Genomic DNA, 13547 nt, shown 5'->3' with positions numbered 1-13547 from the left:
TCAATTCTTCCACATGTACGTGCCAGAGAATTGAAATTGCGTTACTCTAAGTGAAGTGACATTCAGCCAAGTATGGTGACCCATACTCGGAATTCGCGCTCTGCATTTGGGGGTCAAGGACGGGAGGGAGTTCAGCTTCCTGACAGCCTGATGTATGAAGCTGTCCTTCAGTCTGCTGGTCCTCGCCTGGAGACTCCGCAGTCTCCTCCCTGATGGCAGCAGACTGAAGAAGCTGTGTGTCGGGTGGGTGGGATCACCTGCAATGCGGAGGGCTTTGCGGGTGAGACGGGTGCTGTAGATGTCCTGGAGGGAGGGGAGAGAGACACCAACGATCTTCTCAGCTGCTCTCACTATGCGTTGAAGTGACTTGCGGCAGGATGCGTTGCAAGCGCCATACCACACAGCGATGCAGCTAGTTAGGAAGCTCTCGATGGTGCCTCTGTAGAAGGTGCACATGATGGGGGCCGGGGCTCTGGCTCTTCTAAGTTTGCGGAGGAAGTAGAGATGCTGCTGTGCTTTCTTGGCCAGTGCTACAGTGTTGTTAGTCCAGGAGAGGTCCTCTGTGATGTGCACACCCAGGAACTTGGTGCTGCTCACTCTCTCCACAGTTGCACTGTTGATGGTCAGAGGGGCATGCTGAATGTGTACTCTCCTGAAGTCAACAACAATCTCCTTCGTCTTCTCCACATTCAGAGAGAGATTGTTGTCACTGCACCACCCGGCCAGGCAGCTCACCTCGCTCCTGTAGTTTGTCTCATCTCTGTTGCTAATGAGACCCACCACAGTCGTGTCATCCACAAACTTAATGAAAACGTTGGAGTTGTGTGACGGTGTGCAGTCGTGGGTCAGCAGAGTGAAGAGGAGGGGGCTCAGCACACATCCTTGGGGGGGCCCCAGTGTTCAGTGTGATGGTGCTGGATGTGTTAATGCCGACCCGTACTGCCTGAGGTCTCCCGGTCAGGAAGTCCAACAGCCAGTTGCACAGAGAGGTGTTGAGCCCCAGCTGGACCAGTTTGTGAGTGAACTGTTGAGGCATGATTGTGTTGAATGCTGAACTGAAGTCTATAAACAGCATCCTGACATATGTGTCTTTTTTGTCCAGATTTGTGAGGGCTGGGTGGAGGGCAGTGGCGATGGCATCTTCGGTCGAGCGGTTAGACCTATATGCAAACTGGAAGGGGTCCAGGGAGGGGGGGAGGACAGACTTGATGTGGTGCATGACTAGCCGTTCAAAGCACTTAATGAGAAATGGAGTAAGTGCGACTGTACGGTAGTCATTGAAGCAGGATGGAGATGATTTCTTTGGGACTGGAATGATGGTGGTAGCTTTGAAGCATGTGGGGACAACGGCCTGATTTAATGAGATGTTGGAAATGTCTGTGAAGACATCAGTGAGTTCCACTGCACAGTCTCTCAGTACACGCCCAGGAATGTTGTCAGGACCCGGAGGTTTGCGTGCATTGATCCTGCTGAGGGATCTCCTCACACTGTCCGGGGACAGCGTCATCACCTGGTCGCCGGGAGGAGGTGGAGTCTTCCGTGCAGTGGTGCTGTTTTGTGCCTCAAAGCGAGCAAAGAAGGCATTCAGGTCGTTCAGCAGGGGGATGGTGCTGTCACAGGTCTGTGGTGGGGGTTTGTAGTCCGTGATGGTCTGTATCCCCTGCCACAGGCTCCGAGCGTCTCTGCTGTCGCTGAAACGATGAGCTATCCTCCTAGAGTACTGTCTCTTGGCCTCTCTGATGCCGCGGGAAAGGTTGGCCCTAGCTGTCTTCAGGCCCTCCTCATCTCCAGCTCTAAAGGCAGCGTTCCCAGCCTTCAGAAGTCTGTAGACCTCCACTGTCATCCACGGCTTCTGGTTGGCCCTGACAGTGATGGGCTTTGTGACTGTTACATCATCAATACACTTGGTGATGTAGGCAGTGACAGTCTCTGAGTACTCTTGGAGGTCTGTAGTGTTGTTGTATGTGGCAGCCTGTTTAAACATATTCCAGTCAGTGGTGTCAAAACAGTCTTGATATCTAGGAGGAGTCTCTATGTGCTGAGAATTAACTGATTTCTGTGACGTGAGGCGGCTAGTAGATGGTCGGTTTAGCCAGTCTGTCTGCTTCCTGACCTGGGCCCCAGTTAGTCAAGTATGGACTCTAAGACTATGTGCCATATTTCTAGAGAAAAGAGTGGCACCACCCCAGGAGGGATGCAGACCATCTCTTTTCAACAGGTCAGGTCTGCCCCAAAACATTATCCAATTGTCTATAAAGTCTATGTTATTCAGAAGGCACCACTTAGACATCCAGCCATTGAGTGACAGCAGTCTACTATGAATCTCGTCACCCCGGTAAGCAGAAAGGGGACCAGAGCATATTACAGTGTCTGACATTGTACTTGCAAGTTCACACACCTCTTTAACATTATTTTTAGTGATCTCCGACTGTCGAACATCATTAGCGCTGACGTGAATAACAATCTTACTGAATTTACGTTTAGCATTAGCCAGCACTTTAATGACCATGTCATGAATATGTATAATGACTAAAATAGTTTGTATAATTCTGCAATACTGCAATTCTGGTGGTTATTTTTCCTCAAACAGAGGGGCTGGGGGCACTATAAATATTTTGAGAAAAAATATTGCAGGAATCTCATTTTTCATGGTATCGTCTTCAAATTTGAAATATAAACTAATGAGACACGTGGCTTTCAACACATTACTTTTCTGGATTGCTCCAGGACTTATTTCATGTATTTGTGTATGAAATAAAAAAAACATTCAGTGTGGAAAAACATTTTTCAAGGCACGTCAGTGTCTATAACTCTTTATCTTTTTGAGCATTATCAACTCAACTCAACTGATGGATAGTAAAGCCTAGAGTGTCTTCTTTCCAAAGATACCTAATTTGTTTGTGTAGCACACTTTGTCAGGAACTGTTACCATTTTAATTTAGGTAGGTTATTTTCACCTGTGAGGCCCCAAATGGGGGGGGGGGGGGGGTGGTTAAGATTCAATATTGATATTTACATGATTAATCGATATTAATCAAAACTTATACCTTGTTAATGATACCTCATTAACGACTTGTCGAGCAAGCATTAAAATCAGTACATTATCTTTTAACAATTCAGTTTTATTTTATTCGTGGCCAACAATAAAACAAACCAAATAGTACTTTATCAAAATTCATGAGCATAGGTAAATTTTGAGCATAGGTAACGCGATCTTTGGCAAATAGTTTAAGACTTGGGAATTACACAGCACCAGACAAGGATTTCTTAATAAAATCAAAGTTTATTTACTACTCTACACAACTACTAAGCTAACTAACACAAACAGAATACATAAACACACAAACACACACGTTGCAATGAATTGTTTTGATCTGAAGAGAGTTTAAGGTTCTAATGCTCGTTTTCAAGAATGCTCTAACTTCAACCTGAGGGAGTCACAAGCATGGAACTTTACTATCTTTACACTTAAAGATGACTACAACCAGTTTCCAGCAGCATTAGGAAGAATTGTTTGAGTTTACCTGCTTTACATTGAGTTGCGTTCCTTTCCTGTTCGAGGGCACCCCGGTGAGGATTGGCTGCTGAAGTCGCTGTTGCGTGATGTCACTGGAGATACCCTTTGGTGGTTGGTTGGCTTCTTTCTGACATGATGACGCTCTCAGAAGTTTGTTTCAGTTCTTACGGCTTCAGATGTTAGTTTTTTAGAAGTTTGACTAAGTCTTGATAGTTATTCAATTGCTTGACCAGATGTTAATGGCTGGAAGCGCTTATCAAGCGCGATCAGAGCAGGAGCCAAACTTTCAAACAGGGCGCGAGCAAGCAAAGAGAACAAAGAGCACAGACAAAGGTGGGCGTCTGTCTTTTAACAGGCTGACTTCAGTCCGCCTCTTTTGCTGTTTGATCCAATCCCAAGTGTCCCTGTAGGGCGGAGCCCTGCCCCGCATGGCTCAGTTTTCCACGCATAAATTATCTGCCCAGTTATTTTATCGCATGAAGAAACTATTGAAAGCAGATTTCTATACGTGTTGTAATCATACATTATGATGATAAAAGACAATTTTCATCCACACCTGACGCAACTAGCTTTCATTCGAAATCAAACAACAGTTATTTGGCATACACAAAGTACATACCTTAATTTTATATACTGAGTGGTTAAGGCATAGATTCTAAATAATCACACCAAGCATGTGAAACTAAACAATAGTGATCGAGAAAAATTAGACATCAAAAGATTACAACAAAAACATAGGTTCAAATAACGCAGCAAGCTTAATTTCATGAAATACAACCTGAATATATATTGTAAATACAGTATATTGTACATATTGCTTCTGAGTATATTGCTTTAATAGCAGGAACAATTATACTTTGTTCTTTTTGCAATCCTTAAGCAAGATTTGAGTCTCTTTGTCTGTTACTAAGAAGAAAATGATTGTTCAAATGTGAGAGAGAGAAGGGTTGTCCGGGGGTCATGAGTGTCCGTTGGACATGCATCTGGAGATTTTCTTAGCTCGGACGTCGGTTGTAAAACCGTCTCCCGGGTTGATACGATCATTGAATTACATGTTAAGCAGTCAGGAGGTCGTGTCCAGATCCAGAGGTCTTTGTCCTGTTTCTGGTTTAATTATCTATGTGTGTGTCCTTGTCTGTGCTGGATCCTTTCCAGATGCAACGGGCTTTGTACTGTTCAACTTTATTTATGGTAAACCGGTCACGAACATTGAAGGTTCTGTTCTTTAAAGACATCCAGATGTTCTTCTCAAATATCCCCTGGTTTTTAGAGGTCTCCTGAGATAAGGAGTTTAGGGCAGGAAATCGGCCAGCCAGTCAAATGCTGGGAGTGGGAGGCTTAATTCCTGCTCAGGAATGTTGCTGTTTTGAAATGACCTGTGTATGTCCTGGTCTACTATGCACTACACTGTGAAATGAATCCTAAAAGACGTGTCTGTAAAATCATCAACAACTTCCAGAAAGCTGGGGTGATGCTCTGACAATTTATTGTCCTCAGGAGACTTTGACACAGAATTACAGATGCTACACAGCAAGATGCAAACCTCTGACCAGCCCCCAAAATAGAAAGACAAGATTAGAGTTTGCAAAAAAGCACAAAGTTGAGCCAGAAGAGTTTTGGAACTGTGTTTATGGACCGATGAGACAAAGAGGAACCTTTATCTAAGTGATGGGAAAGCAAAAATGTGGAGAAAAAAAGGGAACTGCAATGATCCTGTAAGAATTAGCTCTTATTTTATTATTTTATTTTTAGCTTTAGGGAATTAAGTCTTATAGATTAGGGTTGATTTGATTGAATTGATATTAATTCAAAATTTATTATTTATACTTTATCAACGACTCGTTCAGCGAACGTTAAAATCAGTATATCTTAACACCTTTGTTTATCTTACTTCGCGGCCAATGATCAAAACAAACAAAATAGTAATTTATCACATTTTAAGCAAGGTAGCAAAGGACCGACAGCTCAAGGCAGTAACCACTCAAGTACAAAAACACAAACACTGCTCTGTAAAATGAAATATGTTTATTTGCTAACCGTTACTCTACAATACCAAACTAAGCTAAATAAAACAACACACACGTTGCAGGAAATTAATTATTGAGATTTGAAAAAGTTTAAGTCTAGCAGTATTGCTATTTCGTAAATTACCAGAGGCTAATCACAAGCAGGGAACCTTACTATCTTTACTTTTAAAGATTAATCCCACCAGCTCAGCAAAATTAGAGTTGTTACTTGCTTGTCTGTCCAAGTTGAGTTTGACAGGGGATCTGTTGTTTTCCTCACGGTCAAGGGGAAACCTCCGGGGCTGCTGATGTCGTCGTTCGTGACGTCACTTGGGGAAGCCCTTCCGTGGTAGGTTGGCTTCTTTGTGATGTGAGGAGTGACAACGCCTTGAAGTTGTTAGAGTTTCTTATGGCTTCAGGTTTTAAAGGTTTCTTCAAAAGTTTGACGAATTATTGGTAGTTGTTGAATGGTTGGCCTGATATAAAGGCTGTGATCGCTTTGCAGCGCAACCAGTGACGAAGCCAAAGTTTCTTGCAAGCCAGCGAGCAATGAGCAAAGCTTTTGTGTCCATTTTAAACGGCCCAATTGGGGTCCACCCACAGGTTACTGTCCCAATCAGATTGTTCCTGTAGGCGGAGCTCAACCCCTCACTGTCCTTCTTTGGGACACAAAAGATTTTAGATTCTTCTTAGAGTGAGTTTGTTTGATATCTCTGTATATGGAATCCCTACAATCCCAAGCATACAGCCTCATCTATAAAGCATGGTGGAAGTGGTGTTGTGGTATAGGCATGCATGGCTGCCTTTGGAACAGGCCCTCTCAACTTTACAGATGACTTAATGTATGATGACAGTAGCAGAATGAATTTGGAAGGGTACAAAACCATCTTGCCTACCAATGTTCAAGAAACTACCACCAGATTCATTGGGAAGTGCAAAACACCCTGCCAGTTCAATCAAGGAATTTATAAAGGGCAAATAAATTTAAAGTCTTAGATTGCCCAAGTCAATCTCCAGATTTAAATCCGATTGAACAAGAATTTCACCAGCTGAAGAGGAGAGTAAAGGCAGAAAGTCCCCAAAACAAGCAACAATTGGAATTGGCTGCATTAAAGGCTGGGAAAAGCATTTCAAGGGATGAGACCAAGAGTCTGGTGATGTCTATGGGTCACAGACTCACTGCTGTGATTGTGCACAAGGGATCTGCAACTAAATAATAGCTTTTAATCTTTTATATCTGCCTTATGTTCAACTGTCCCAATACTTATGCTCACATCAATGAGTGGGATGAACTCTAAAAGTGCTGTTCTTTTTATTTGGTAAAACATATATGTATTGAAACGGCTAATAATAAAATGTGATATTCTGTAGTTGTCTCATATTCATCTTTTAATCATATTTGTAAATGTTTTGACTCCACAGCCAACAGAGCAATTTTGTCTTTACTGTTCCAATACTTATGGAGGGCACTGTATCTCCATGGGTCCTGCGTTCAGTAGAAAGGGGGTACAGACTGCAGTTCGGTTACCGCCCCCCGAAGTTCAATGGGGTGGTCTGGACTGTAGTGCACCCAGAGCAGTGTCGGGTGATGGAACAGGAAGTTCACTCTCTGTTGGTAAAGGAGGGCATAGAACGTGTTCCTCCGCCAGACAGGGAGTCTGGGTTCTACAGATGGTACTTCATAGTTGCCAAGAAGGATGGGGGGGTTGTGTCCCAATTTTAGATCTGCAGCACTTGAATCGCCCGCCCAGACAACCACATTCCTTCATATCAAGTCCATCCTGGCAATGGTTTCCAGGATAAGGCTAGGCCACGCTATCACTGTAAAGCAGTTCGAAAGTCTGCTGGGGCTCATGGCAGCTGCACCCAACGTAATACATTTTGCCCTTCTGTACATGAGACCCCTACAGTGGTGGCTGAAAACCAAGGGGTTTTCCTCCAGAGGGAATCCGTTCCATATGATCAGGGTCTCGCGCCGATGCCTTCGTGCCCTGTCCATATGGAAGAAACCTTGGTTTCTGTCCCAAGGCCCAGTATTGGGAGCGTCATTTCGCCGAAAAGTAGTTTTCGACAGACTCATCCCATACAGGTTGGGGCGCGGTCATGGACGGCCACTTTGCGAGAGGTCTGTGGTAGGCCCAGCAGTCTACAAGGCTCTGAGGAGCTTTCTCCCAGATCTCAGCGGTCACCATGTCCTAATATGAGCAGACAATATGTCACTGGTCTTGTATTTGAACCATCAGGGGGGTCTGAGGTTGCGCCCTCTGTGCAGACTGGCGCATCAGATCCTCCTGTGGTCCAAGGGGAAACTGTCATCTCTCAGAGCAATGTATGTCCCCGGGGACCACAATCAGGGAGCAGACGTCCTGTCGAGGCAAGGATTGAGGCCCGGGGAATGCAGACTTCCCCGAGGTGGTGAAGTCGATATGCCAGAGGTTCGGATTTGTTCGCATCTCGAGAGACGACCCACTGTCCACTGTGGTCCCCTGGATCCAGCCAGGGGAACAGACATGGCCGAGGCCATGCCTGTATGCTTTTCCCCTGATCGCTCTGCTCTCGGAAGCTCTGGAGAGGGCCTGGAAAGAGGGCGTCAGTCTGTTGCTGGTAGCCCCGTTCTGGCCGGCCCGGGTGTGGTTCTCAGACATCATGTCACTTCTGGCAGGCTAGCCGTGGCAGATCTCTCTGAGGAGGGACCTCCTGTCTCAGGCAGGGGGCACGATTTTTCACCCTCGGCCAGAGTTGTGCAAACTGTGTGTCTGGCCCCTGAGGAGGCTCAGTACCTAGAGGCTGGCTTGTCAGCTGGAGTGATCAAGACCATACTCAGTTCTAGGGCTCCCTCCACGAGAAGATTGTATGGCCTAAAGTGGAATGTGTTTTCCATGTGGTGTAGAGAATGTGGGTTGGACCCTGTTAACTGCCCGGTGGCTTCAGTGCTGGAGTTCCTCCAAGATCGCTTCTCTGCTGGTCTTACCCCATCCACACTAAATGTGTACATGGCTGCCATTGCGGCTTTCCACACACCTTTAGATGTTGGGCCTCTGGAGAGGCACCAGCTGGTCATGCGTTTCCTCCGTGGTGCATGGAGGATGAGGCCTGCGACTCGTTCCAGAGTCCCAACTTCGGATCTGGCTGTGGTCCTTGAAGGGCTGTCACTTGCCCCCTTCGAACCTCTTGAGTTGGCTACGGCAAAGAACCTGACCTTTAAGATGGTCTTCCTCTATAAAGTCCATAATTTTGAAAAACGTCCATTTCGAAATATGTTTGATGGTTCGTGGACGTAGGTTCGTGGGACCTGCGCGCCGACCCCCCCAAAATGTTTCGCGGATGCGGCGTTCACGTCTGCCGGACCGTACCGGCCTGCGGGAGGACCCTGACGTGTCCGGGAGGACCTGGCCCCCCCAGGGGCCCAACGGGACCTCTCTGAATTTCGGGGCCCCAAAATGCCGTTCTGTCCTTCACCACAGGTTGGCGCACAGCCGTCCCACCTTAGGTTTACAACAGTGGCCTTCACCCAAATGGGGGGTGGACAGTTTTTTGGTACCACGAAACCACTATTTGTCCATTTGACCATTATAGTCACGGAACGACCACGAGACCCCTGCGGACCACCCCCCAGGTCCACGAAACCACTATTTGTCCATTTGACCATTATATTCACGGAATGACCACGGGACCCCAGCGGGAAACCTACCATCTCTACCCCCTGGTTGTGGATCCAACTACGCCCCCCAGGACCTTCTGATGTTGATATTTTGGAGATGGACTTTGATCAACTTCACCACATATACCTAAACCTACCCGTCTCCACCCCCTGATCACTGAACCCACCCTTCTCCACCCCTAAACCTACCATCTCTACCCCCTGGATGTGGATCCAACTACGCCCCCTGGACCTTCTGATGTTGATATTTTGGAGTTGGACTTTGATGAACTACACCACATATACCTAAACCTAACCGTCTCCACCCCCTGATCACTAAACCCACCCATTTCCACCCCTAAACCTACCATCTCTACCCCCTGGATGTGGCTCCAACTACGCCCCCCTGGACCTTCTGATGTTGATATTTGGGAGTTGGACTTTGATGAACTTCACCACATATACCTAAACCTACCCGTCTCCACCCCCTGATCACTGAACCCACCCATTTCCACCCCTAGACCTACCATCTCTACCCCCTGGATGTGGATCCAGCTACGCCCCCTGGACCTTCTGATATTGGAATTTTGAATAAATATGTGCAATATTTCTTCATGTGAAAATGTCCATTTCCAATTTATTCAGCTGGCCCTTCATACTGCTTCAGTGGACACGTAAATATGTGCAATATTGTTAATGAAAACACATCTACTGTACTCAGCACGCTCAGCGGAACCCATTGATGTCAGTTCCATGCCATAATACTGTATAATTTGCATAAAAATGATTGTCTCTGACGTTGGAATTTGGAGTTGGATTTTGGTGAACTTCACCACATATGGTGCATGACCACCTGTAACTTATTTGACGGTGCCTCCATAGATGGTCCGTGGACGGTACAGTAACATGTCATATTTCATAACTGCAATGAAATTATTGTGTAATACCTATAGTTTAGTGCCCAGGGAACACCAACCAGCAGCCCCATGTACATTAGAGCACAAAAAATATCTTATTTTGCATAAAAATAAATGTCCACGGAAGCAGTACGTAGGGCCCGCTGAATAAATTGGAAATGGACATTTCCAATTTATTCAGCTGGCCCTTCATACTGCTTCCGTGGACACGTAAATATGTGCAATATTGTTGATGAAAAAACCTCTACTGTACTCAGCACGCTCAGCGGAACCCATTCATGTCAGTTTCTTGTCATAATACTGTATAATTTGCATAAAAATGAATGTCCACAGAAGCAGTACGTAGGGCCCGCTGAATAAATTGGAAATTGACATTTCTTTCTGTGAAAATGTCCATTTCCAATTTATTCAGCTGGCCCTTCATACTGCTTCCGTGGACACGTAAATATGTGCAATATTGTTAATGAAAACACATCTACTGTACTCAGCACGCTCAGTGGAACCCATTCATGTCAGTTTCTTGTCATAATACTGTATAATTTGCATAAAAATAAATGTCCACGGAAGCAGTACGTAGGGTCCGCTGAATAAATTGGAAATGGACATTTTTTCATGTGAAAATGTCGATTTTCAATTTATTCAGCTGGCCCTTCATACTGCTTCCGTGGACAAGAAGATATGTGCAATATTGTTGATGAAAACACATCTACTGTACTCAGCACGCTCAGCGGAACCCATTCATGTCAGTTTCTTGTCATAATACTGTATAATTTGCATAAAAATAAATGTCTACGGAAGCAGTACGTAGGGTCCGCTGAATAAATTGGAAATGGACATTTTTTCATGTGAAAATGTCCATTTCCAATTTATTCAGCAGGCCCTTCTTACTGCTTCAGTGGACACATAAATATGTGCAATATTGTTAATGAAAACACATCTACTGTACTCTGCACGCTCAGCGGAACCCATTGATGTCAGTTCCATGCCATAATACTGTATAATTTGCATAAAAATAAATGTCCACGGAAGCAGTACGTAGGGTCCGCTGAATAAATTGGAAATGGACATTTTTTCATGTGAAAATGTCGATTTTCAATTTATTCAGCTGGCCCTTCATACTGCTTCCGTGGACAAGAAGATATGTGCAATATTGTTGATGAAAACACATCTACTGTACTCAGCACGCTCAGCGGAACCCATTCATGTCAGTTTCTTGTCATAATACTGTATAATTTGCATAAAAATAAATGTCTACGGAAGCAGTACATAGGGTCCGCTGAATAAATTGGAAATGGACATTTTTTCATGTGAAAATGTCCATTTCCAATTTATTCAGCAGGCCCTTCATACTGCTTCAGTGGACACGTAAATATGTGCAATATTGTTAATGAAAACACATCTACTGTACTCTGCACGCTCAGCGGAACCCATTGATGTCAGTTCCATGCCATAATACTGTATAATTTGCATAAAAATGATTGTCTCTGACGTTGGAATTTGGAGTTGGATTTTGGTGAACTTCACCACATATGGTGCATGACCACCTGTAACTTATTTGACGGTGCCTCCATAGATGGTCCGTGGACGGTACAGTAACATGTCATATTTCATAACTGCAATGAAATTATTGTGTAATACCTACAGCTTAGTGCCCAGGGAACACCACCCAGCAGCCCCATGTACATTAGAGCACAAAAAATATCTTATTTTGCATAAAAACAAATGTCCACGGAAGCAGTACTTAGGGCCCGCTGAATAAATTGGAAATGGACATTTCTTCATGTGAAAATGTCCATTTCCAATTTATTCAGCTGGCCCTTCATACTACTTCCGTGGACACGTAAATATGTGCAATATTGTTGATGAAAAAACCTCTACTGTACTCAGCACGCTCAGCGGAACCCATTCATGTCAGTTTCTTGTCATAATCATAATCTCGTCACAGCCATATCACCCTGCAGCCCAAGACCGGTTGCCCATTGAAGCTAAGCAGGGTTGAGCCTGGTCAGTACCTGGATGGGAGACCTCCTGGGAAAAATAGGTTGCTGTTGGAAGAGGTGTTAGTGAGGCCAGCAGGGGGTGCTCACCCTGCGGTCTGTGTGGGTCCTAACGCCCCAGTATAGTGACGGGGACACTATACTGTCAAAAAGCACCGTCTTTCGGATGAGACGTTAAACCGAGGTCCTGACTCTCTGTGGTCATTAAAAATCCCAGGATGTCTTTCGAAAAGTGTAGAGGTGTGACCTCGGCATCCTGGCCAAATTTCCCCATTGGCCTCTGACCATCATGGCCTCCTAATCATCCCCTTACACTGATTGGCTTCATCACTCTGTCTCCTCTCCACCAGTAAGCTGGTGTGTGGTGGGCGTTCTGGCGCACTATGGCTGCCGTCGCATCATCCAGGTGAATGCTGCACACTGGTGGTGGACGAGGAGACACCACCCCTCACAATGTAGAGCGCTTTGAGTGCTTAGAAAAGCAGAAAAGCGCTATATAAATGTAATGAATTATTATTATTATTATTATTATAATACTGTATAATTTGCATAAAAATAAATGTCCACGGAAGCAGTACTTAGGGCCCTCTGAATAAATTGGAAATGGAAATTTTTTCATGTGAAAATGTCCATTTTCAATTTATTCACTTGGCCCTTCATACTGCTTTCGTGGACACGTAAATATGTGCAATATTGTTAATGAAAACACATCTACTGTACTCAGCACGCTCAGCGGAACCCATTCATGTCAGTTTCTTGTTATAATACTGTATAATTTGCATAAAAATAAATGTCCACGGAAGCAGTACGTAGGGTCCGCTGAATAAATTGGAAATGGAAATTTTTTCATGTGAAAATGTCCATTTCCAATTTATTCAGCTGGCCCTTCATACTGCTTTCGTGGACACGTAAATATGTGCAATATTGTTAATGAAAACACATCTACTGTACTCAGCACGCTCAGCGGAACCCATTCATGTCAGTTTCTTGTTATAATACTGTATAATTTGCATAAAAATAAATGTCCACGGAAGCAGTACGTAGGGTCCTCTGAATAAATTGGAAATGGACATTTTTTCATGTGAAAATGTCCATTTTCAATTTATTCAGCTGGCCCTTCATACTGCTTTCGTGGACACGTAAATATGTGCAATATTGTTAATGAAAACACATCTACTGTACTCAGCACGCTCAGCGGAATCCATTGATGTCAGTTCCATGCCATAATACTGTATAATTTGCATAAAAATTATTGATTGTCTCTGACGTTGGAATTTGGAGTTGGATTTTGGTGAACTTCACCACATATGGTGCATGACCATCTGTAACTTATTTGACGGTTCCTCCATAGATGGTCCGTGGACGGTACAGTAACATGTCATATTTCATAACTGCAATGAAATTATTGTGTAATACCTACAGATTAGTGCCCAGGGAACACCACCCAGCAGCCCCATGTACATTAGAGCA

This window comes from Barbus barbus, assembly GCF_936440315.1.
Source record: "Barbus barbus genome assembly, chromosome: 28".
Taxonomy (NCBI): domain Eukaryota; kingdom Metazoa; phylum Chordata; class Actinopteri; order Cypriniformes; family Cyprinidae; genus Barbus; species Barbus barbus.
Note: the sequence above shows the minus strand (reverse complement) of the source record.